Consider the following 24565-nt stretch of genomic DNA (forward strand, 5'->3'; position numbering starts at 1 on the left):
GTCTCGGACACTGATGAGCTATTTTCATGAATCGATGTTATTATAATTACATCCAGTCGTGTATTTTAACAATATAATCGCAATGGATATATAAAAGGCTTTTAAATTGTTGTGATGTGTGCTCCACGTGTCTTTCGTTTGTATATTCCATTACATTTTGTTATACGTGACATATCGTATATTAACATATAATTGCTTAATAAATGCATTTTGGCAAATTTATGAATAGCACAGTATGATTGTTCTTTTGATTAATTTCGAAGAAAGAGATTGACACTGTAAGCTGAATGGATACACGCATAATTTTGTGGTATTTTATGGACAAGCCCAGTAAATTTTCAAATTGGAAAAATATACGCAAACACTTCAAAAGAGTCATGCGTTATTTTACTTATTTATATAAGCGATGTCATACGTCGGCAATTAAGAATCAATGCGATATAAATTTTATGTAAGTTTTTGATAATTTACTTTTTTTCTTGCAGTTGAATCGTGTCTAGTCCCTTTATATCTGTTAATCATGGGAAACACACAGAATTAATCATTTTCTGATATTAAATGCCAATAATATAAAAAGTATGAAGCATTTTGTTTAAACTTGTGCCCTGTAGTAAAAATTTTAGCCAAAAGAAATTAAAAATATTCGGCAAGATCGTTTATAATAGAAAAATCGAGCCAGAAGCTCAAAATGTATCCGTCCGCTGACCCCAAACATAGAAACGATTTGGTATGGCCTGATGATTCATTTGCATAACCCAATAAACTGTTTAGCCTTAAACGTGATAGTGCTGCTTGTTTGTGAACTGTTAAGGTTAAAAGCATGTACGGATGCCATGTACAAAACAAATACATTACTGAGTCATCTACCAATAGGTCTTGTAAATGCCTGACAACCCAGGACCACGTCCAACCAGGAAATCCCTCTTGTGATCGGCACATCACATATTTCGTAACATATTTAGCCTCAAAAGTCATAAGTGTTGCTTTCTAGGTTATTCCAGGTTTAAGATGAGAATAAGTCCCAAGCGAGGGTGGGTCTATATGTCCAGGTTACCATATGTAGCAGTTTAATAGTTCAAACAACAAAACAGTGCTCTTCAATATCTCTATATTCAACAGCAAACATTATCCAATGTAAATATAATATAGGAGCGTCCTGAAAATATAAATATTAACAACCATAAGATAATGAATAATAACATGTTTATACGTTTAGCTGTCTTAACATCGTAAACAGTCTAATATCTTATATGATTTAATCGTGTGCAGTGGCAGATTAAATTAAATGGCTAAAGCATATAAAACACATATATAATACAAGTGATTACAACGACAACAACAATACACTACATCCTAAAACAAAACATTGACATGGAACTTACTGATTTATGGAATCAAACACTTCTACTCTCTCGTACTCCCATGGTCACTTCTGTTATCCATGCATGTTATCATCTGTAACCAAACCCATATATATTAGTGTATGGAAAGAGGCTAAAAGAATGTCATGGAGCTGCCATTTCGATTCAAAAAACAAAATCTGCTGATGTCGTGAAAATACATGACAAAACTAAATAAATGCAGCTGAATGAAATAATGATCATTCCAATACATTGCTAACCCAAGACAAACGCAAAAGAGAACAAATGCAAATCAATCCTAACCATCAGAACATCAGACTCCAAGTAAAACAATCAAGTTTTCTAAAACAAAGTAAAACCAACATGTCTGTAGACTTCAACTGTGCACGACAATCAATCAAGCTGGAGATTTCCCGCTTCTTTTACAAAGGCAAGGGAGAGAAATCTTATAAGTTTTTTTTTTGTTAGTTTTAGTTTATTTCATAAATCAAGGCATGTTACATGCATGTGATTTGAACATAAAACTGACACACAACTACATGGTTAAAACAAGTATAACAAAATGTAGTACACATACAAAGCGAGAGTTTAAATATAGTCTTTAGATGTTAAAATAGATATATTAGTTTTGTAACATATCAACATTAGCCAAAAAAAAATCAAATAAATGATACAGGTAGAATGAGATCAATTAAAGTTAGCTAGAATAATTTTACAAAATAATGCCATTTTTACAAGTACAACTCTATATTCAGAGTTCATCAGTTGTTCAAATTTGTAAAAATTAGGATGTTTAATATAAAATTGCTGAATATACTTTTTTCTGTCATTGCTGAAGTATCTGCATTCCATTAAATAACAAATTACCAATAGAATAACTGCATTATATGATTACAGAATTATTTTATTTAGACTGTAATTTCACTTGGCAACATAAGGTAAGCCCTGAGAAATGTCATGACTCTACACCTTCAGCTGTTTAAATAGATATTTAAAATATTATTAAAGCTTTACCATTGTAGCACATCGAAATATGTGAAAGCCTCTTTGGAAAAATTTCCGCCAAAAGTGATACTTCAGGCCCGTTATATATTATATATATATATATATATATATATATATATATATATATATATATATATATATATATATATAAGAGATTTTTTTTTATTTTATTTTAATTCACTTTTATTTTAATATTATATAAAGAGTGATGTCGATCATATATTTTAATGGATTAAATTGCCGGGAAATGCTCCAGAAATCTGTAAGCATTGTTCCAAAACGTCTCACTGTTTTTTTCTCTCAAAAGAGTGTTTTATGGCTTAACTGAATGGTCATTCAAAAATGGACATACTTTCTGTGTATACACATATAATGCATCATGTTAAAACACGATGCTTAATGAGTGTGTCTGGGCTGTTAACTTAAAATGTATGGACAGATTTTTAAATCTTTGTGTATGGAACATAAAGACAAGATATAAAGACTGATGTCCCTTTGTTAAAGATCAAGGCCATACTCAGAGTGTAAACACTATGATACTTGCATATAAGGCCAAAAAATACCCTTTTTCCGGTAACCTGATCGACCCTATTTTTACCTCGCTGACCCTTATCTTTTTTTAGGCATAAAGGTAAAAATTCAAAAATTGTATACATCGTCATTTTTGTCTTTGTTTCGGTGTCTCTAGTCCGGGGTCCTTTGCGATCCGGAGAATAAACACTTATTACAGATCTGTATTCCCGAGAGGCTTAAATGTCAACAGGAATATATGGCGGCGTACATAAGGTAGCTGAGCAGGTGAAAAAAAATGCAATTGTCCAACGGCTGTACGGCAAAAAGTGGACCCGTTTTATGTTCATGATATAAATGGACATTCACTTAGTTGGATTAAAGCCTTTTTAACAGATCGTGAATAATGGGTAGTGGTCAACTCAAGTAAGTCTTCCTGGTCGTGTCCATTGCCATTCCTCAAGGCCTTAATTTGACTCGATCATGTTTTTGGACCAAAAATTACTTTTCCCAGTAATGCATCTGAAAACACTTATTTTATCATTGTTTTACTCTATGATATCGAAACTGCAGAAAAAATACAGTTATATCATAAAAATATTTTGGTTTAAGTGGGGTTTGAACCCACGCCGGTAAAGTCGTGAAAAAATTTGAAAACATCTGGCTAGTCCACACGGCCACCGGGACTTTAACAAATGCATTGGATGTGTTGACCTGTTAAAGATACATTGATAACATCACGGGATAATGTCAATCAACCAATCACTCTACACCACAGCCATCATTAATTTTCAATCGCTGTATAAACGCTAATGAAAACTGGTCTTTTATGACGATATTTGAGCAAATATCAACCTGTTGAAGGGTTCCAGCTTTTGGTATTTTTGTTTTAATACTCCTTATGATTTGCCACACTTCATTTCATATTTAAAAAAAGTGCATTTTACAAATCATGCATTTTGGAATGTTAAAATAACATACAGCTCAGATATTCTGCACAAAAGTTGAAATATCATATGCGTCTTGCAGTTAGGAAGTAATGTATGTGCTTGTTATTTGTAAACTCTTCGTGAGTCTAGGTTTATAAGTAATAATAATAATAATAATAATAATAATAATAATAATAATAATTACTGACACTACTGGGGTAATTTTCAGTTAGTGAATGCTCCTTTTTATATACACAAACGGTAATAACTATGCAAAGTGGTATATATTTACTTTTTGATGTAGCATCCTACACAAATATCAATCTGCGCGTGGTATAGCATGTTGATGCATTTCAGAGACTTGTATAGAAATCCCAGAACCCGTGGTTCAAATTTAGGCTTGCATACTCGCAAATTGAAATGCGAGCAACATTTGCAAATTGCGAGTGACTTTTATTTAAGCTCGCGAAATTCTGCGAGTGGCTTTTTCTAGACGACTAAATGTCAAAACGAAAGTAGAATAAACATCAACTTAACTCCACTGCGTAGCTTGGTGTAAACAGCTTATAAATAGCATGTTTACACTACCAATATGTAAAAGCAGTATGGAGTCGCGCTTGAATAATGATTTCAAAAATAGAACGAATACGGAAAAGGCCGAGCATAATATCGAATCTTGCTGGGATGCTCCGACGCGTGCCGAATACAAAGTAAGTACAAATGACGTAATCACCTAGCTCAGTCATTGGCTAAAATTAGCGCCTTCGCACAGAATATGTAAACCCTATCAACATTTAATATTTCCGCCTAACTGTCAAAGTTAACAATGTCAATGGACAGCTTCGTCATAAAAAAATGACCAGCCGCATCTGATGAGTCATCAGAAACCCCCAAAAAGAACAAGCCTTCCACCAGTACTAGTAGTGGAATCACTTATGTTAGTAAATATGCCGCTAGTGAAAAAAACGTTCAAAAGTGGATGCTTGAATTAAATATAGATTTGGAGCTTGCGATAGATAAAGGAATGGTTAACTGCATGACCTTCAAGCTTTGCAAACAATATGCACCCTCATCAATGTCTTCGAATGTAAGAGCCATTCCCAGTTTTGCAAAGTTTATGCAAAACAACACTTTTAATATTACAATAATTTTCTAACAATCGGCACGAAACAGGTTTTTATTTTCACTATTTATTGTACCAATATTACCCAAAGTCTTACTCCATTTAGACTGTATCAAAGTATTATGACGTATTGGAAATCCCCACAGTGATAAAATCAAGAGGTTAAATATTAGAACGCTAAGTTGTTTTTGTAAACATTCGGCAGGCCTTCTTAATATTACGACTGTTTATAAAATTGTCATGAGAAGTGGTCATTTTCTCATGGTCAGAATAAACTAAATGTATTTTCAAATGATGTAGATTAATTTTGCAGAGGAAATAAAAAAAAGTTGTCTTTTTTTCAGTTTATCACTGGTAATAAAACTGTGAAGAGGGAGTCTGTGGTGTACCACGTCAAGTCGGAAATGCACACGAGAGCGTTGAGTGTTAAGGCTGCATGTGACAAGCAAAAAAGGTGTCAACCTGGAGACCTAGAAAAAGGGTTTAAAAACATTGAAATTAAAAACTCTGATACACTTAACAAACTTTTTAAAACTGCCTATTATGTTGCAGCTGAGGAGAGGCCATTTTCTGATTTCCCTAATCTGTTGCAACTGCAGGAGAGCAATGGGCTTTCACTGGGGGACACGTATCACAACGATAAAATGCCAAAAATTTTATTGAAAATATTGGGGGTATTTTCCATGATCAAGTAGTGTCATTACTGGATAAAGCAGATTATTTAAGCATATCTAGTGATGGCTCTACAGACCGGTCTGACTCTGAAAAGGAGGTCATAATGATCAAAGTCTTGGAAGACTTCTATCAGAAACTAAAATATCTTAAACTCGAGGAGCCTGAGAATACAAAGGCGAATGGAATTTTAGCAGCTATTGATCATGCTTTTTTTGTGAATGATTTGCAAAATTATAAACAAAAAACCGTAGGATTCTGCTCCGATGGGGCTAGTGTCATGATGGGGGCCAGAAGAGGAGTGATTCAACTAATGAGAGAAGAGGGGAATGCAGAGTGGATCTTGCCTGTGTGGTGTATGGCCCATAGACTTGAACTTGCTGTAAAAGACTGTTTCAAGTCAACATATATGGATAATGTTATCGAACTGCTGGAGAGTATTTATTATTTTTATAAGGGATCTGCCAAAAGATTCAAAGAAGCTAAAGATATAGCAGATTTATTAGGAGAACATTTTCTGAAACCTGAAAAGGCCAATGGAACACGATGGGTCGATCACAAACTTAAAGCGGTTAGCAAGCTTCTTAAAAATTGGCACTTTATAATTTCACAAATGGAAAACTATGCTGAAGATAATACAAATAGGACACAAGACAAAGCAAAAGTTAAGGGTTATTTGAATAAATTGCGACAACACAAAATGGTTTTGTACATTGCATTTGTGAAAGATGTTCTGAATGAAGTAAGCAAGGTCAGTTTGTTGTTTCAAAGGGAGGATATCACTGTTTCTAGTGCTGTCACAAAACTCCAAAGTGCGTCATCAGTGCTGAGAAATATGATAAATTGATAACGAAGGGGATCAGCTTGTTGAAATCAGAAATATGTTGATGGAAAGCTACGTGGTCACATATTAATCAACATTATTCAAGACCAGTCACTTGCTGCAGATAGGGCCAGAATCGTTCAGTCATTGTTAGATTGTATGAATACCAGATTAGAAAATTTAACAGTAGAACCAATATTTACTTCATGTTATGCATTTGATAAAAAAACTGGCCTCTTCCTAAAAACAGAGAAGCGCTATTGTTGTATGGCAAAGATGATGTCCAAGTAGTTTTCCAAAGATATGAAGTGATCCTTACTAATACTGGTTGTGACATTGTAGATGCGTTGAGTCAATGGACTGATCTTAAGTTCCACGTTGCAGGCAACCCACGCTATGCAAATCTCCATCCTCTCCTAGTGTGGCAGATGGTCAGCCAGATGGACCAGGATAAGGGTGACTTCAATGACATTCTTAAGATCATTCATCTTACAAGTGTTTTATCATTATCTAATGCTTCTTGTGAGAGAGCTTTTTCTACTATGAAAATGATAAAATCTGATTGGAGGTGCCGTCTTGACACCGACACATTGGACACACTCATGAAGATCAAAATTGCAGGCGTTCCACTGAAGGAGTTTGATCCTCGACCTGCGGTATACAGTTGGTATCACACTGGGGAACGCCAAAAAAGACTGACAATAAAGCCATACGGTGCCAGAAATTAGTTGCCAATATCTTTCAGACTGGTATGGTTGTGTTTATCTATGTTTAAAGGTTACCACTGTTAAACAGGTCCTTCAAAGATAATTCGTTTGACATGTTCATAAGGGATTAAAGCAAATAACAAAATTGCGAGTTGATTTTTCATTTTGCGAGTTGCCTTAAAAAGCACTCGCAAAATTTTGCGAGTGTTCGTCAAAGTTAATTTCGAACCCTGGAACCATCTGAAGATGCCCTCGGTGCATCAACAGAAGTCTTGAAACCAGCTTATAATTGGTAAACTGGAGTGATAATTTAAGTTCATACTATTTTTTTAGCTTGATTGCGAGATTATGAACTAACATCTAATTTTAAACAATCACCACTCCTTTTCCTAGGTCATACTACCTGTTCTGAGAGTCCATAAGGGAGGCAACAAGAACATTCCCTGGCCGGGGATCAAACCTGGCTGACAACCTCTGAGCCATCACGACCTTATTTTAGCTTATCATCATTTTTTTTTCTGTTGCACCCAGAGTTTCTTGCTTTAATAAGTTTGTAGCAGTCTACATTCACCATAACTGTGTGTTTCAGATGCTGTAGGGAAGTTCTGAACAGTGGTACAGTTGCCCCATCCACAGTTTTCTCTGAACATACTGAAGGACATCTTAGAGGTAAATTGAATACTATTTACTGTGTATAATTATTTTATGCTGGTGACCTTAGTCGGTTGTTGTAAAAAAATTTGGCTTGACTACCGTATTTCGAAGAAAATGAGATCTGTGTGTAAAAATTGTACCTCAGAATGCTTGTGTTTGTAAATTAAAAAAGGACTCCTGAAACATGTTTGTGTACATAGATAGAATCAGTTTTTCTTTATTTTTAAATGCAATTCTAAGTGGAACCTTTTCTATTTTTTTATTGAATAGATCCAGTTTTACTTGTTCATACATGAATATATAATTATGCATCATATCCTAGCTTTTTTCCATTTTGACAATAACTTATGCTTTAAGTTTGTAAAGGATTTTTTCTCAAGCAATTTATTAAGACATAGATTGAATATGAATGTATTTTTTAACTAATTTGGCTTTAAAGTAGTGGCATATTTACTGTAATTTTTTATTTCAAGTGAGTGTGATAATTTATAATATATTAGTACATTTGCTTTAAAACCATTGTACGGTTAAAATGAGATTCAATGTTTAATACTTTTTGTTTATTTATTTAAGTATTTGGCTTTGTCACAATTATAAAGGATGGCAAAGAAGAAGAGCATATCATATGTGTTCCACAGTAGTGACATTTCGAAGGTATGTACTGAATATTTCATCGCTGAGATATGTTCCCCTGTATTGTTAAATGAACATATTCTGCATCTTTGTAGATGTCCTGGGGTTCCTTAATATTTAAAAAAAAAACTTGTCCACGGACAAGTACCAACCAAATTCTCATTTTACTGCACATAAAAAAATCACTTGCCAATACTTTTTATAAGCCCGTTCATAGAGGGGGACCTATTATTGTTTTACTTGCGGCATTGGGAGGGTGTTTATACAGTGTGCATTAGGTTGTCCGCTCAAGAACTTTAGAAGACTTTGTCCAATCATCACCAAATTTGGTCAGAACGTGTATGGGCAGAATATCTTAGTCAGGTTTGATAACCAACCATGTTGCCTCACTCACTGTTGACAAGAGTAATCACTCTTGAATTGGCAAAAAACTGTATTTACAGTGTCTGTTCCCTAAATTTGGCATAAAGTACAAACTCTTATATGCAAACTTGGTGTACTAATACTAGGAGGGGTGTATTTTGTGACAGTTTTCACTTTTGTTTTAATTAAACTTCTAAACCCAAGCCTTTCGTTGTTTGTTTTAAACAAACTAAACCCTTAGGCTTCTAAAAATGTACATTATTAAATTGAGTCAATCAAAGCAAATTAGTCATTTTAACCACAGTCCACTATTCTGATCTGCAAGGAGGGGGAAAACTTTGCATAAACCAATGATAGTAAACTAATAATAAAGTGTCACATTGTGACTGACCTTTAATGGTATCAGTATAATTTTCAGTGATAACTCGACAGTGCCTGCACACATGGCCCTCAAACTTGACATTTAGGTTGGGGTTGACCAGTAGATGGATTTTGAGGTCAAAGGTCAAGGTCACAACTCGTATTGGTCATTCCTTATTCCCTGCTGCTAAGAGAATAAATGTTTATCTGCAAAAATCAGTCATCATCTAAACATGATTAAAAATGTACCGACTATCCTCATTCTTTGAATGGTCATAATCTTTAAACTGCCTGAAAGGCATTCGATGTCAATGACAAATCAGCTGTCATTTCGGTCCATGCATATTTAATTCAATTGTCCAAATATTCTTGACAACATGGCGCTCATGGGGGAGTAATGTTTGACCAACATCTCTTGTTTTTATAAGAAACAAACTGAAACAGAAACTCCCTGGTTTCTGGTTATCCAGCCTGATAATTAGATAGGGGTATGTCCACTCATTCATGTGGGTGGGGTTCAAACATAGTCAGGTTTATGTTTATTAACATGCGCCAGGACTGGAACATTGTCAAGAAACTGGACATATCACTAGCTCATATAGACGAAGGTCAAAATAAGGGTTTGTGTTGCTTATAGTAGAAAACAGTTTCCAATCAAAAATCCCCAATTAGATTTGCAAACTGTGAAAAACACTGTGTATAGCTGGCATACATAAAGGTTCATAATGTGTGATGTGCTCTGCTTCCCAAGATTTCATGTCCGCTTTTTGACTTGGGCATACTTTTAATTAACATCAACATGTTTTGGCATAATATCATGACTGAGTTTGATTTACAAAATTAACTGTTTTCTTCCATATTTCACATCCAATCCTTTTCAAACTTCAAGACAATGTTTATTGGAAAAAAATACCTGGGCTGGGTTGGATCAGCGGTTAGCCTAAGGTACAGTACGGATTGTAGTATTGCCAGATAAACGACAGTACGGATTTCAGCAGGTGCTTGGATGGTCTATTTACGTCATAGATATTTGTGTAAATAGAAAAATTTGCCTTTGCAGCAAAGTATTAAGGTTGACAATGTTTATCATAAATTTCTCTTGTCAAAATGAACTCAATTTTGATTGTGTTTATATAAAATAATAATGTAAGTAGTTGCCACATTTTCCCATGATTATTTTATGAAATAATTTGGGTAAATCAAACAATTAAGAAATAAAGGAAGATCTACACTGTACTTTATCTTTGATTTAGATTTAGCTAATACAGTATAATTTAGTATTTTAGTACTCCATATAAACAGCTGCTTCTGAGTCTTTAACGGTTTTTGAATAGGCGAAAGTTCCCTATAATCGCATTATTGTGCCTAGTATTTTAGAAGGTGTAAACAAAGGTCCATGCCTTTAATTTTAATACCTATCAATCCTTTATTTATGTTCATCATAAAAAGCATCCAACTTTGACACTGAAATTTAAGACATCCATTACGTTTTGAAGTATTTTGACTGTAAATCATATGACTGTAGCAATCATTGCTTTGGAACACGTTCAAAAGCACTGTAGTTTATCAAATGACCATATATCTCTATGCTGGTGGTCATAGCTGGGGGACACGTTCTAAAGCACTGTAGTTTAACAGTTGACCATATATCTTTATACTGGTGGTCATAGCTGGGGGACACGTTCTAAAGCACTGTAGTTTATCAAATGACCATATGTCTTTATACTGGTGGTCATAGCTGGGGGACACGTTCTAAAGCACTGTAGTTTATCAAATGACCATATATCTTTATACAGGTGATCATAGCTGGGGGACACGTTCTAAAGCACTGTAGTTTATCAAATGACCATATATCTTTATACAGGTAGTCATAGCTCGGGGACACATTCTAAAGCACTGTAGTTTATCAAATGACCATATATCTTTATACTGGTGATCATAGCTGGGGGACACATTCTAAAGCACTGTAGTTTATCAAATGACCATATATCTTTATACTGGTAGTAATAGCTCGGGGACACGTTCTAAAGCACTGTAGTTTATCAAATGACCATATATCTCTATACTGGTGATCATAGCTGGGGAACACGTTCTAAAGCACTGTAGTTTATCAAATGGCCATATATCTTTATACTGGTAGTAATAGCTTTTGGACACGTTCTAAAGCACTGTAGTTTATCAAATGACCATATATCTCTTTGCTGGTGGTCATAGCTGGGGGACACGTTCTAAAGCACTGTAGTTTATCAAATGACCATATATCTTTATGCTGGTGGTCATAGCTGGGTTACACGTTCTAAAGCACTGTAGTTTATCAAATGACCATATATCTTTATACTGGTGGTCATAGCTGGGGGACACGTTCTAAAGCACTGTAGTTTATCAAATGACCATATATCTTTATACAGGTGATCATAGCTGGGGGACACGTTCTAAAGCACTGTAGTTTATCAAATGACCATATATCTTTATACAGGTAGTCATAGCTCGGGGACACATTCTAAAGCACTGTAGTTTATCAAATGACCATATATCTTTATACTGGTGATCATAGCTGGGGGACACATTCTAAAGCACTGTAGTTTATCAAATGACCATATATCTTTATACTGGTAGTAATAGCTCGGGGACACGTTCTAAAGCACTGTAGTTTATCAAATGACCATATATCTCTATACTGGTGATCATAGCTGGGGAACACGTTCTAAAGCACTGTAGTGTATCAAATGACCATATATCTTTATACTGGTAGTAATAGCTTTGGGACACGTTCTAAAGCACTGTAGTTTATCAAATGACCATATATCTCTATGCTGGTGGTCATAGCTGGGGGACACGTTCTAAAGCACTGTAGTTTATCAAATGACCATATATCTTTATACAGGTAGTCATAGCTCGGGGACACATTCTAAAGCACTGTAGTTTATCAAATGACCATATATCTTTATACTGGTGATCATAGCTGGGGGACACATTCTAAAGCACTGTAGTTTATCAAATGACCATATATCTTTATACTGGTAGTAATAGCTCGGGGACACGTTCTAAAGCACTGTAGTTTATCAAATGACCATATATCTCTATGCTGGTGGTCATAGCTGGGGGACACGTTCTAAAGCACTGTAGTTTATCAAATGACCATATATCTTTATACTGGTAGTCATAGCTGGGGGACACGTAATTTGTTAAGTGTTAAATCATAAGGAAAGGAGTGTTAAAACAAAAATAGCAAAAGCAGGAACCCTTTAGCAAAATAATGTTGAAGACCACAATTTCAAACGTGTATTCAAAATTAATTACGGCTGATGTGTTGTTTGATTGGTTGATTGACAATGTATCATGTGATATAATGAATGTTTCCATAAGGGGCCAACATATCCACCATTTTTGTTAAAGTCCCGGTGGCTGTGTTGACTAGCCGGCTGTTTTTTTTTACTGTTCACTTTGGTTTTTCCTGGCGTGGGTTTGAACCCCACAAAAACCAAAATAAATTTTTATGCACTGGATTTTTTTTCTGCATTATTCATAACATAAAAAAATGATAAAAATAGTTTTTTTCAGATGCATTACCGGGAAAACTAATATTTGGTCCAAAAACAAAAGCGAGTCACTTTTAAGTACTGCATTCAGTTTACTTGGTATATGCCTTCCAGATGCGTAGTCAGGCTTTACTGAATGTTACGCACGAAAGGGGGATGGTGTTGAAGGAGGAATATCCCTGTAGCTGTAGGGGGGCTCCCCAAGGAAAAAAAATGAAATATAGAACTAACATGTTGGGCACTGATGTGTATTTGGAGGGATTTATAGGTTCGGGGCCGCCGACCTTGTAGTAACCAAGTGATTGATTTAGGCTCAGTAAGCTATCCAACACAGAGAAAAAAATGCTTACTATAGCTGATCTTCCCTTTATTCTGATATCAATATTTAGCTTAGCCCTTGAATTTGATGCCATTTTTTCCCATATTTATTTTTTCATTTTTCAAATTGATGTTACACACATGCGTAAGTGCATAATGCTGGCTACGCCCCAGCCTTCAATGCTTCATATGAGTAGTTATGGCGGTGACAGCTGATGTGAAGTTCTAAATCTTAAGCAATGCAGTTTATCAACTGATCACCTGGAATCATTACTTGAAATTGGATGTTCACCTGGATACACTTGAGGAGCAAAGAGGTCATGTTATGTTTGGAAAACTATGAAAAAAAAGTTGTTTGATTTGAAGTCTACAGATAAAACTCAGGATCTAAGAAATGTGGTTAGAATCAGTAAAGACTTAAAAGAAAGTCTTCACTGGATGTGTTAAGAAATAGGTAACTTTTGGTTTAATGAAGACATGGAATTAGAGAAAAAAGGTCACATTGGATTAAGAAAGTGATCTACAAGAATAGGTTTATGTGAAGAAAACTACTAGCTCAACAATTGGATTCACCTGAGGAGTTACAAGAACATTGGATTAAGAAGATATACAAAAATAGGTTGGATTATGTGAAGCAACTACTAGTTAAACAGATTTGGATTCACCTGAGGAATTACAAGAAACTATATGATAAAGGTCTTTTTTACTGTGCTTTGAAAAAAGTTCATCTGAAATGGGCCAAAGTTGAAGAAAAGATTGAAAAAATATGAAAGAATTGTGTGGATTTTAGATGACATGATTGAGTCTGTGACAAAAAACACTTCCATTGTTGGTAGTTTTCTATGCTTGGTGAAATTGAGAAATAATTTTTCATACAAGTATGGTTACTTATCTGCATGGAAAAATCAACATAAGCGGAACTTATGTGAACTGTGCCACAAATTAATTCTCCTGAAAGTACACAGTAACTATTATACACTTTCGTTTGCAAATCACCCTGGAATACATAGATCAAGGGTCTGAAGCATTGATTGATCTTGGCTTTTGTTCACGCTTAAACCACCAAGTGAATTTCCTTTCAAGTCTGACAGCTATGGCCTGTCATTTAACTTCATGCATCATTTTGCTAACATCATCTGCAATTTGACCTGTTGTTTAACTAATCACATAGAACTTTCTACCAAAAAAGTGGGCTCATTTCCACACAAACCATCCATGTTCAGTTTGCATTGATCTCCCCTTCACCAGGGCTTTAAAGTATGCTTGCAACAACTGCATGGTTACAAAGGGAAATCTTTAAAGAGTTGATCATGACTACCTGGGTTATCTTTTAAGAGTTGATCATTACCGTACTACCTGGGATATCTTTGAAGAGGGGATCATGAATATCTGGGATATTTTTTAAGAGTTGATCATGACTACCTGGGATATCTGTGAAGAGGGGATCATGACTACCTGGGATATCTTTTAGAGGTGATCATGAATATCTGGGATATCTTTTAATAGTTGATCATGACTACCTGGGATATCTTTGAAGAGGTGATCATGACTACCTGGGATATCTTTGAAGAGGTGATCATGAATATCTGGGATATTTTTAAAGAGTTGATCATGACTACCTAGGATATCTTTGAAGAGGTGATCATGAATACCTGAGATATTTTTGAAGAGGTGATGATCATGAATATCTGGGATATTTTTAAAGAGTTGATCATGACTACCTAGGATATCTTTAAAGAGGTGATCATGACTGCCTGGGATATCTTTGTGAAGAGGTGATCATGACTATCTGGGATAGATATCTTTGAAGAGGTGATCATGACTACCTGGGATAGATATCTTTGAAGAGGTGATCATGAATAACTGGGATATCTTTGAAGAGGTGATCATGAATAACTGGGATATCTTTGAAGAGGTGATCATGAATACCTGGGATATCTTTTAAGAGGTGACCATGCATACCTGGGATAACTTGAAAGAGTTTATCGTGACTACCTTTACCTGGGATATCTTTGAAGAGTTCATCATGACTACCTGAAGGTGGTATAAATTAACCATCTGCTTTTTGCAAAATGGAAAAATGATTTTAATCATGCCTTAATACATGTAACAGATATTTTTACAAGCTTCCTGTTGACCTTATAAGGATTATAGTAATCACTTCATACAAGAAATCAACATTTTTAAATACTTTATTTGAAATCATAATATGAAAATAAAATAAATCCATTCAAACAAGTGCTGACACAGCAATTTGACAAATGTTCTGGACAGGGTTTACTTTACACAGAAAGCCAATTGTTCAATGTTCTGTTTGCAAACATAAAAGCCCATATTAGGGAGAAACATTTACAGATGTGCATCATGATGAACCCACTGGTTCAATGAAATTTTAGAAGTTTGAAGGCAAAAGCTGTTACATTTGAGATGAACAGTTACCTTAAATGGAGCTTTAAGCAAAAATCTTAGCAATACACAATCTAATATAAAAGTAAGGTAAAAAAAGTTCTTAGTTTCAGCTAACTTCTAAAATAAATAGGGTTGATCAGTATGCTTTTTTTTCTAAAAAAAAACAAGAGGCCCATGAGTGCCTATGCTCTAGTGGCATGGCTCATGTGGTTATTTTTGATCCAGAGCATGTATGTATGAGTAATAGCCAACAAACGTATTGTTCACGTTTTGTGTTTGAGTTAGCTTAAAACGTTGCACATTTAACATCTGAGAACAGAAAGTGTTGTAAGCAGATTAGTTGCATGAACTACTAGTATTCTAATATGTGCCAAGTAAAGGTCATCTGAGGAGAATAAAATTTGCTACAAAACTGTACTATTGGTCAAATTTTCATTTTTGTAGCTTTAAAAGGACAAAATGGATGGTGGCCCGGCCCAGGGCACATAATTTCAACTGTTTTGCTAGACGGTCTACATATAGTGCTCCACAACAAATATCAAAGATATGAGCCTTGTGGTTTGAAACAAGAAGATTTTGAAAATATTTCTTAAAAAACTTGTGACCCCTGGGGGCAGTGCCAGTTTTGACCCTAGGGGCATAATTTGAACAACCATGGTAGCAGACCAATAAAATAATCCTTATTCAAAATAACAAGGGTCTGCATATTGTTTCAGACATAAAGATTTTCAAACATTTCCCAATTTAGTATACCAAACCGGTGAACCCAGTGGCGTGGCCAATAATGACCCCAGGGGCCTAATTTGAACAATTTTTCACATGAATTTGTGACTTTACATGTAAACTTGTCTAAAAATAGACTTCGCTCATGTAGACTTGGCTAAAAATAGCATTTTTTTTTACTTTTGAGGCCCATAATCTAGGTATGCATGGGCAGATCTTGTTTTCGAAAGGAACCAAGCTCTAATTGATATCTTAATACTGTACAAGTTTCATCTATATACAATTAAAACTGAAGACTGTACCATGTTCACAAGCAATTGTTTACAGTCGCACAGACGTTCAAGGCCTATAATCTAGGCATGCATGGGCAGATCTGACTGGTTTTCGAAAGGAACCGAGCTCTATTGGATATCTAAATACTGTTTTATTGAGATACAATCATAACTAAAGACTGTATGGTGTTCACAAGCAATTGTTTACAGGCGCTAGGAAGCACATACTACGTACACATTACCATCACATCAGATATTCTGATCTTTGGCCAGTAAAGCTAAAATTAAAACCGTGATAATGTACCAAAACTACCTATATCAGGGTATATCACTATTGTATTCTTTTTAGGATAAACAAGAGCTGTCATGGGGCAGTGCCCTCAACTATATGCTGCTTTGTCTTAGAAATGAATACAATAATGATAAAGGTAATATGCAATAAAGAGACAAAATAAAAATTAAGCATGAAATGCTGCAATGCAAAAAAAACAACAAGTTTTCAATGATTGACAGACAAACCTAATTAATTAAGCCTTTGTTGTGCGATTAAGTTTCAATATTTTTTTGTTTTAGTGACCTTGATCCTATGGGCCCCGAAAGCAATTCTATAATACTTTGTATACTAAGTTTGTAGATGTATTTGATACTGCCCTCCTCCTGGCCTGCCAACACAATGACACAGTCATGTCATTTTTATAACCAGGTTTCACTTTACAGGTTAACAAGAGCTGTCGTAAAACAGTGCGCTCTACTACGCCTCTTGGAATTGGACGTAAATACAATAATAGTGTGATGTGCCTGTAAAAAGCAATAAAACAATTAAATAAAAAAAGTGAATAAGAATCACAATGTGACAAAACAAGGTTTGATTTGGTTAAGATAATAAAAATGTGCCTGTCAAAATAAAAAAAATAACAAGACGCCAACGCGGCAAAGCTTGATTTTCTATTTGACAATGCAATTTTGCAAACCTAGGATTTGAGCTAATGACCTAGTATTTTTAACCAAAAAGACCCATATTTATATTTATCGGAGATATCATTCATACAAATAACCTGATCAACAGAAACTATTCCATTTGTGTGAGGAAAAACGAACATTTTATAAATACATCAGCTTTTCCAAAAAGATCTGTCCCAGAGACCTAGTTTTTGACCCTAGATGACACACTTTATCATCTAAGATTTCATGTACACAAATATTTTTAAAGTTAATTAAAATTTAAATTTTTGAAAAATATGGTTAGATCTGAAATTCATGATTGGGATGTGTGTTTATAAAATAACAATTGAATTTAGTTATTAACTGATATGGATAGCTTTGGTAAGCATGGATTTTTTTTATGACATCAGGAAAGTATTTCCTAAGATTTGACCTAGTGACCTAGTTTTTGATCTGAGGTGACCTATATTCACAAATGATTAAGACAACATGTAGACAAATATTCTGACCAAGTTTAAAAAAGATTTGACTAAAATTAATGAATTTTTATGACTGTGGGATTCTTTCTTCTAAAATTTGACCTTGTGACCTAGGTTTTGACCGGGGATGACCCATATTATAGAACTTTTAAGATATTATGCAGACAAATATTCTGACCAAGTTTCATAAAGATTTGACAAAAATTGTTCAATTTATGATGTGGAATGATTTTCCTAAGATTTGACCTAGTGACCTAGAATTTGACCCGGGATGACCCATATTAAAAAACCTTCAAGATAGTATGCAGACAAATATTCTGACCAAGTTTCATAAAGATATGAAAAAAATGTTGAATTTATGACATGGAAATATTTTCTCTAAGATGTGACCTAGTGACCTAGAATTTGACCAGGGATGACCCATATTCATACATCTTCAAGATAACATGCCGACAAATAGTCTGACCAAGTTTGATTACCATTGGATAAAAACTCTTGATTTTATTACATAAAATGAAAACTTTAACGCAGAATTGTTAATGATAGTATAGCCCACCTATTCTTCGAATAGTCGAGCTAAAAATGAACAAATAATAATTTGCAATGCTAATAAGCTCTTGCTCAATTTCATCATGTCCCTTTCACATATGAGTTGGACTGATATATCAATCACTAAATATTAATAGTCCTAGGTCAAAGAATTCAAGGTTCATTGTGCAGAATAACCACTGTTAGCCATTACCTTCACCTTCGACCAAAAAACTCCGAAAACAATACTTGTCATGTTCTGGTCAAATATAACCTACCATTAATGTTTCATGGATTGAAGTCAACCTACAAAATGTATTTTCAAATTATTCAAAAATATAAATGTGTCTGTTTGAAATATAAATGTGTCTGTTTGAAAACATACGCTAAAACATATGCCCATTTGTTTTTACAATAGTGGCATAATACATATAAAATACAATAAATCAATGACACAATGCAGCACAAAAGAGGTCTTTTATATCACAGATTCTCTGCAAGCCAAGGTAGAGTAATTCCATCCAAAGAGCATGCAAACTGACAACAGCCTGTTGAAGAGATTTTCCTGAGGAACAATCCTGGGTATTCATTCCCTTCCTTCTGTCAGAGTAGAGACGTTTCAAACTGACAGCCTGCAATTTTAATGTACATATTTGAAAACTGTTTATATTCACAGTGACTTTTTATAAAAAAAAATACATAAAGTGATGTTACATAAAATGTTGCCCATATACAATAAAATGATTAAACAGACTATCATAAACAATAAGTCTACAAGTACGGTATAAGGCCTTAAAGGGACTGTACACCAGACTGGCACTAAAAAAGTTTTTTTTCTGTAACATATCTCAGGACAATTATTTAATAGAATGTGTTACGCTTTTATGTCATAATTGTAAAAAAAGTACAAACATGTAAAAAAAAATGTGTCACCAAAATTGAAGTCCAGTGTTGTATCAACTGTACTACGAAGGCTTACTTTTTACATAAAGTGATGTTACATAAAATGTTGCCCATATACAATAAAATGATTAAACAGACTATCATAAACAATAAGTCTACAAGTACGGTATAAGGCCTTAAAGGGACTGTACACCAGATTGGAACTAAAAAAGTTTTTTTTCTGTAACATATCTCAGGACAATTATTTAATAGAATGTGTTACGCTTTTATGTCATAATTGTAAAAAAAGTACAAACATGTAAAAAAAAATGTGTCACCGAAATTGAAGTCCAGTGTTGTATCAACTGTGCTACGAAGGCTTACTTCAATCAAGTGGTATATTAAAGCTATACACCTAACTTGGTTATATCATGTGATAACATCGACTAGCCAATCACGCATAAGAAATTAATTCTACTAGGTAGACATACCCAGTAATCTTTTTGAATGGAAAAATATGAAATAACTGCTAAACTTAATAAACTTGCAATTTGATCATCTGGTGCACACTGTTGCTTTAACAGCAATTAAAAAAACAACACATTCATGAAACAAATTATATAATTTACTTTGCCTGTATATAATTATTTAAAACTATATTTATTTTTTTTAAATTATTTTTCGTTTTAAATACAGAAATGCTTATGCTGAGGACTTGGAAAGTTCTATTCTTACACATGGAAGTGGTGCAGAATGTATCCATTAATAGCCACGGCCGCAGATGTAATTCTGTAGATGTTTTCATGGCTGCTACTGATATCATGGACTCAACGGCATGGTCAACTGTTGGTCCAGGCAGCGATATATCTGCCATCTCTGTGGAAGGCTCTGGATGAAGGGCGGCAAAGGTCCATAACCAACTCCTAATAGCAAAATGAATTATTATTCAGAGTATGAGATGCACTATTTATTGAACATGTAAATGTACATGGGTATATCATTTTTGTTCTCACTCATCAACTCAATACTCTTTAAATCGTTGTTTATATTTCAATCCTGTACTTGTGTATAGACCTGTACTTGTTCATAGACATTTCCTTTAGGCCTGGCGGAAACAATAAATGTCTTATCATACAAAATTACAAACACAAAGCACAGTCTTACCAGTTGGCGTTTCAACACAGTTTGTTCTTCAACATTCCAGAAGCAAGCACGTGTAGACAGACACCAAGCACACACTTTAGGGTGATAGTGGTGGTGGTCATTTTGTGCTATTGTGCATCTAATAGCTTGTTAACTGCTACAGGTCTTTTTAGGCCAAATCTAAAAAAAATGAACATCTGTCAATTGACCTACAGTGCATGAGAAAGTCACCTTTATAGAGTTATATGGTAAGAGAATTTAATAAAAAAACAGAGCTTTTAAGGTAAAGTCCAGTCAAAATCTCTAATATAAATGTGTATGGTCAGTGGAATAAGAACACAGCTAAAGACAATATACTTCCTGCCATATAAACCAGTGTTAGGTATAGATATGTACCGGAGTATATACAGTCATCTGTTAAACTACAGTGCTTTAGAACATGTCCCAAAGCTATATGATAACTAGTATAGAGATATATGGTCATTTGATAAACTACAGTGCTTTAGAACGTGTCCCAAAGCTATGATAACTAGTATAGAGATATATGGCCATTTGATAAACTACAGTGCTTTAGAACGTGTCCCCCAGCTATGACTACCTGTATAAAGATATATGGTCATTTGATAAACTACAGTGCTTTAGAACGTGTCCCCCAGCTATGACTACCAGTATAAAGATATATGGTGATTTGATAAACTACAGTGCTTTAGAACGTGTCCTCCAGCTATGACTACCTGTATAAAGATATATGGTCATTTGACAAACTACAGTGCTTTAGAACGTGTCCCAAAGCTATTACTATCAGTATAACGATATATGGTCATTTGATAAACTACAGTGCTTTAGAACGTGTCCTCCAGCTATGACTACCTGTATAAAGATATATGGTCATTTGACAAACTACAGTGCTTTAGAACGTGTCCCAAAGCTATTACTACCAGTATAAAGATATATGGTCATTTGATAAACTACAGTGCTTTAGAACGTGTCCCCCAGCTATGACTACCAGTATAAAGATATATGGTGATTTGATAAACTACAGTGCTTTAGAACGTGTCCCCCAGCTATGACTACCAGTATAAAGATATATGGTCATTTGACAAACTACAGTGCTTTAGAATGTGTCCCAAAGCTATTACTATCAGTATAACGATATATGGTCATTTGATAAACTACAGTGCTTTAGAACGTGTACCCCAGCTATGACTACCAGTATAAAGAAATATGGTCATTTGATAAACTACAGTGCTTTAGAACGTGTCCCCCAGCTATGACTACCTGTATAAAGATATATGGTGATTTGATAAACTACAGTGCTTTAGAACTTGTCTCCCAGCTATGACTACCTGTATAAAGATATATGGTGATTTGATAAACTACAGTGCTTTAGAACGTGTCCCCCAGCTATGACCACCAGTATAAAGATATATGGTCATTTGATAAACTACAGTGCTTTAGAACATGTTCTCCAGCTATGACTACCAGTATAAAGATATATGGTCATTTGATAAACTACAGTGCTTTAGAACGTGTCTCCCAGCTATGACTACCAGTATAAAGATATATGGTCATTTGATAAACTACAGTGCTTTAGAACGTGTCCCAAAGCTATGACTACCAGTATAACGATATATGGTCATTTGATAAACTACAGTGCTTTAGAACGTGTCCCCCAGCTATGACTACCAGTATAAAGATATATGGTCATTTGATAAACTACAGTGCTTTAGAACGTGTCCCAAAGCTATGACTACCAGTATAAAGATATATGGTCATTTGATAAACTACAGTGCTTTAGAACGTGTCCCCCAGCTATGACCACCAGCATAGAGATATATGGTCATTTGATAAACTACAGTGCTTTAGAACGTGTCCCCCAGCTATGACTACCAGTATAACGATATATGGTGATTTGATAAACTACAGTGCTTTAGAACGTGTCCCCCAGCTATGACTACCAGTATAAAGATATATGGTGATTTGATAAACTACAGTGCTTTAGAACGTGTCCCCCAGCTATGACTACCTGTATAAAGATAAATGGTCATTTGATAAACTACAGTGCTTTAGAACGTGTCCCAAAGCTATGACTACCAGTATAAAGATATATGGTCACTTGATAAACTACAGTGCTTTAGAACGTGTCCCCCAGCTATGACTACCCGTATAAAGATATATGGTCATTTGATAAACTACAGTGCTTTAGAACGTGTCCTCCAGCTATGTCTACCCGTATAAAGATATATGGTGATTTGATAAACTACAGTGCTTTAGAACGTGTCCCAAAGCTTTTACTACCAGTATAAAGATATATGGTCATTTGATAAACTACAGTGCTTTAGAACGTGTTCCCGAGCTATGACTACCAGTATAAAGATATATGGTCATTTGATAAACTACAGTGCTTTAGAACGTGTCCCCCAGCTATGACTACCTGTATAAAGATATATGGTCATTTGATAAACTACAGTGCTTTAGAACGTGTCCCCCAGCTATGACTACCAGTATAAAGATATATGGTGATTTGATAAACTACAGTGCTTTAGAACGTGTCCCCGAGCTATGACTACCTGTATAAAGATATATGGTCATTTTATAAACTACAGTGCTTTAGAACGTGTCCCCCAGCTATGACTACCTGTTGAAAGATATATGGTCATTTGATAAACTACAGTGCTTTAGAACGTGTCCCAAAGCTATTACTACCTGTATAAAGATATATGGTCATTTGATAAACTACAGTGCTTTAGAACATGTCCCCCAGCTATGACTACTAGTATAAAGATATATGGTCATTTGATAAACTACAGTGCTTTAGAACGTGTCCCACAGCTATGAATACCTGTATAAAGATATATGGTCATTTGATAAACTACAGTGCTTTAGAACGTGTCCCCCAGCTATGACTACCAGTATAAAGATATATGGTCATTTGATAAACTACAGTGCTTTAGAACGTATCCCAAAGCTATTACTACCAGTATAAAGATATATGGTCATTTGATAATCTACAGTGCTTTAGAATGTGTCCCCCACCTATGATCACCAGTATAAAGATATATTGTCATTTGATAAACTACAGTGCTTTAGAACGTGTCCCAAAGCTATTACTACCAGTATAACGATATATGATCATTTGATAAACTACAGTGCTTTAGAACGTGTCCTCGAGCTATGACTTCCTATATAAAGATATATGGTCATTTGATAAACTACAGTGCTTTAGAATGTGTCCCAATACTATTACTACCAGTATAAAGATATATGGTCATTTGATAAACTACAGTGCTTTAGAACGTGTCCCCGAGCTATGACTACCTGTATAAAGATATATGGTCATTTGATAAACTACAGTGCTTTAGAACGTGTCCCCGAGCTATGACTACCTGTTAAAAGATATATGGTCATTTGATAAACTACAGTGCTTTAGAACGTGTCCCAAAGCTATTACCACCTGTGTAAAGATATATGGTGATTTGATAAACTACAGTGCTTTAGAACGTGTCCCCCAGCTATGACTACCAGTAAAAAGATATATGGTCATTTGATAAACTACAGTGCTGTAGAACATGAGGCCCAACTAGGACTACCATTATAAAGCCAATTGTCATTTGTTTAACTTGTTTAGGTTAGTTTAGGTTAAATGTCAATAAATTTTGTAAAGGTCAAAATTCAGCTTATTCCCACCAAATCACTGTGTGCTTTGCTGAAAAAAAATGATTTGCAAGCATCAATAGTTAAATAATGCATAAAATTATGGAAATATTTAATACCGTCTTCCCAAAATTCTTCGTACTAGAGTCAGGCACAAATTATCTTGCATTTCCAGCTCCTGGATTTTCCTTAAAGCCTCTTCCAAGGTTTTACAAACCAGCAATTTTGTTCGCTGTGGTGTACTGATGTGTTTTACACAGATATCAATGACGTAATTGTGTAAACACGCACCTGCCTAAATCCACACTGTCGTTTATCAAAATCCATACTGTATTTAATTTTTACGTGGATCAGCAGGCTGATTGCACTATTTATTTTCATAGTAATGGCTGTTGAATTCTTAAAATGGAAAAATTAGTTTGACAGTGGTTCAGGACTGGTGGGGTGATCAACTATGTATATAGGTCAAATCCTAGAAAACCCTTGTTAACGATCTAGAGGCTATATTAATTATAGGGCGCGTAAGTCTCGTTTTA

At 34.8% G+C, this 24565-nt stretch overlaps 2 long non-coding RNA genes across 5 annotated transcripts in view; one reads left to right on the plus strand and one right to left on the minus strand.

Annotated features, from left to right (window-relative positions):
* The first annotated feature begins 3051 nt into the window (after nucleotides 1–3051).
* Nucleotides 3052–24565, plus strand: part of LOC128240818 (uncharacterized) — a 52234-nt gene continuing 30720 nt past the window's right edge. For all 4 annotated transcript variants that reach the window (XR_008262312.1, XR_008262311.1, XR_008262313.1 and 1 more), the window contains exons 1-3: nucleotides 3052–3152; nucleotides 7720–7799; nucleotides 8358–8438. This is a non-coding gene — a long non-coding RNA (uncharacterized LOC128240818). The remainder of the gene's footprint in view (nucleotides 3153–7719; nucleotides 7800–8357; nucleotides 8439–24565) is intronic.
* Nucleotides 15174–24261, minus strand: LOC128240817 (uncharacterized). The gene is made up of 4 exons (XR_008262310.1): nucleotides 24149–24261; nucleotides 20397–20555; nucleotides 19968–20155; nucleotides 15174–18982 (listed from the first exon to the last, which is right to left on the minus strand). It is a non-coding gene; the product is annotated as an uncharacterized LOC128240817 (long non-coding RNA).

Source organism: Mya arenaria, chromosome 7, assembly GCF_026914265.1.
Source record: "Mya arenaria isolate MELC-2E11 chromosome 7, ASM2691426v1".
NCBI classification, from domain to species: domain Eukaryota; kingdom Metazoa; phylum Mollusca; class Bivalvia; order Myida; family Myidae; genus Mya; species Mya arenaria.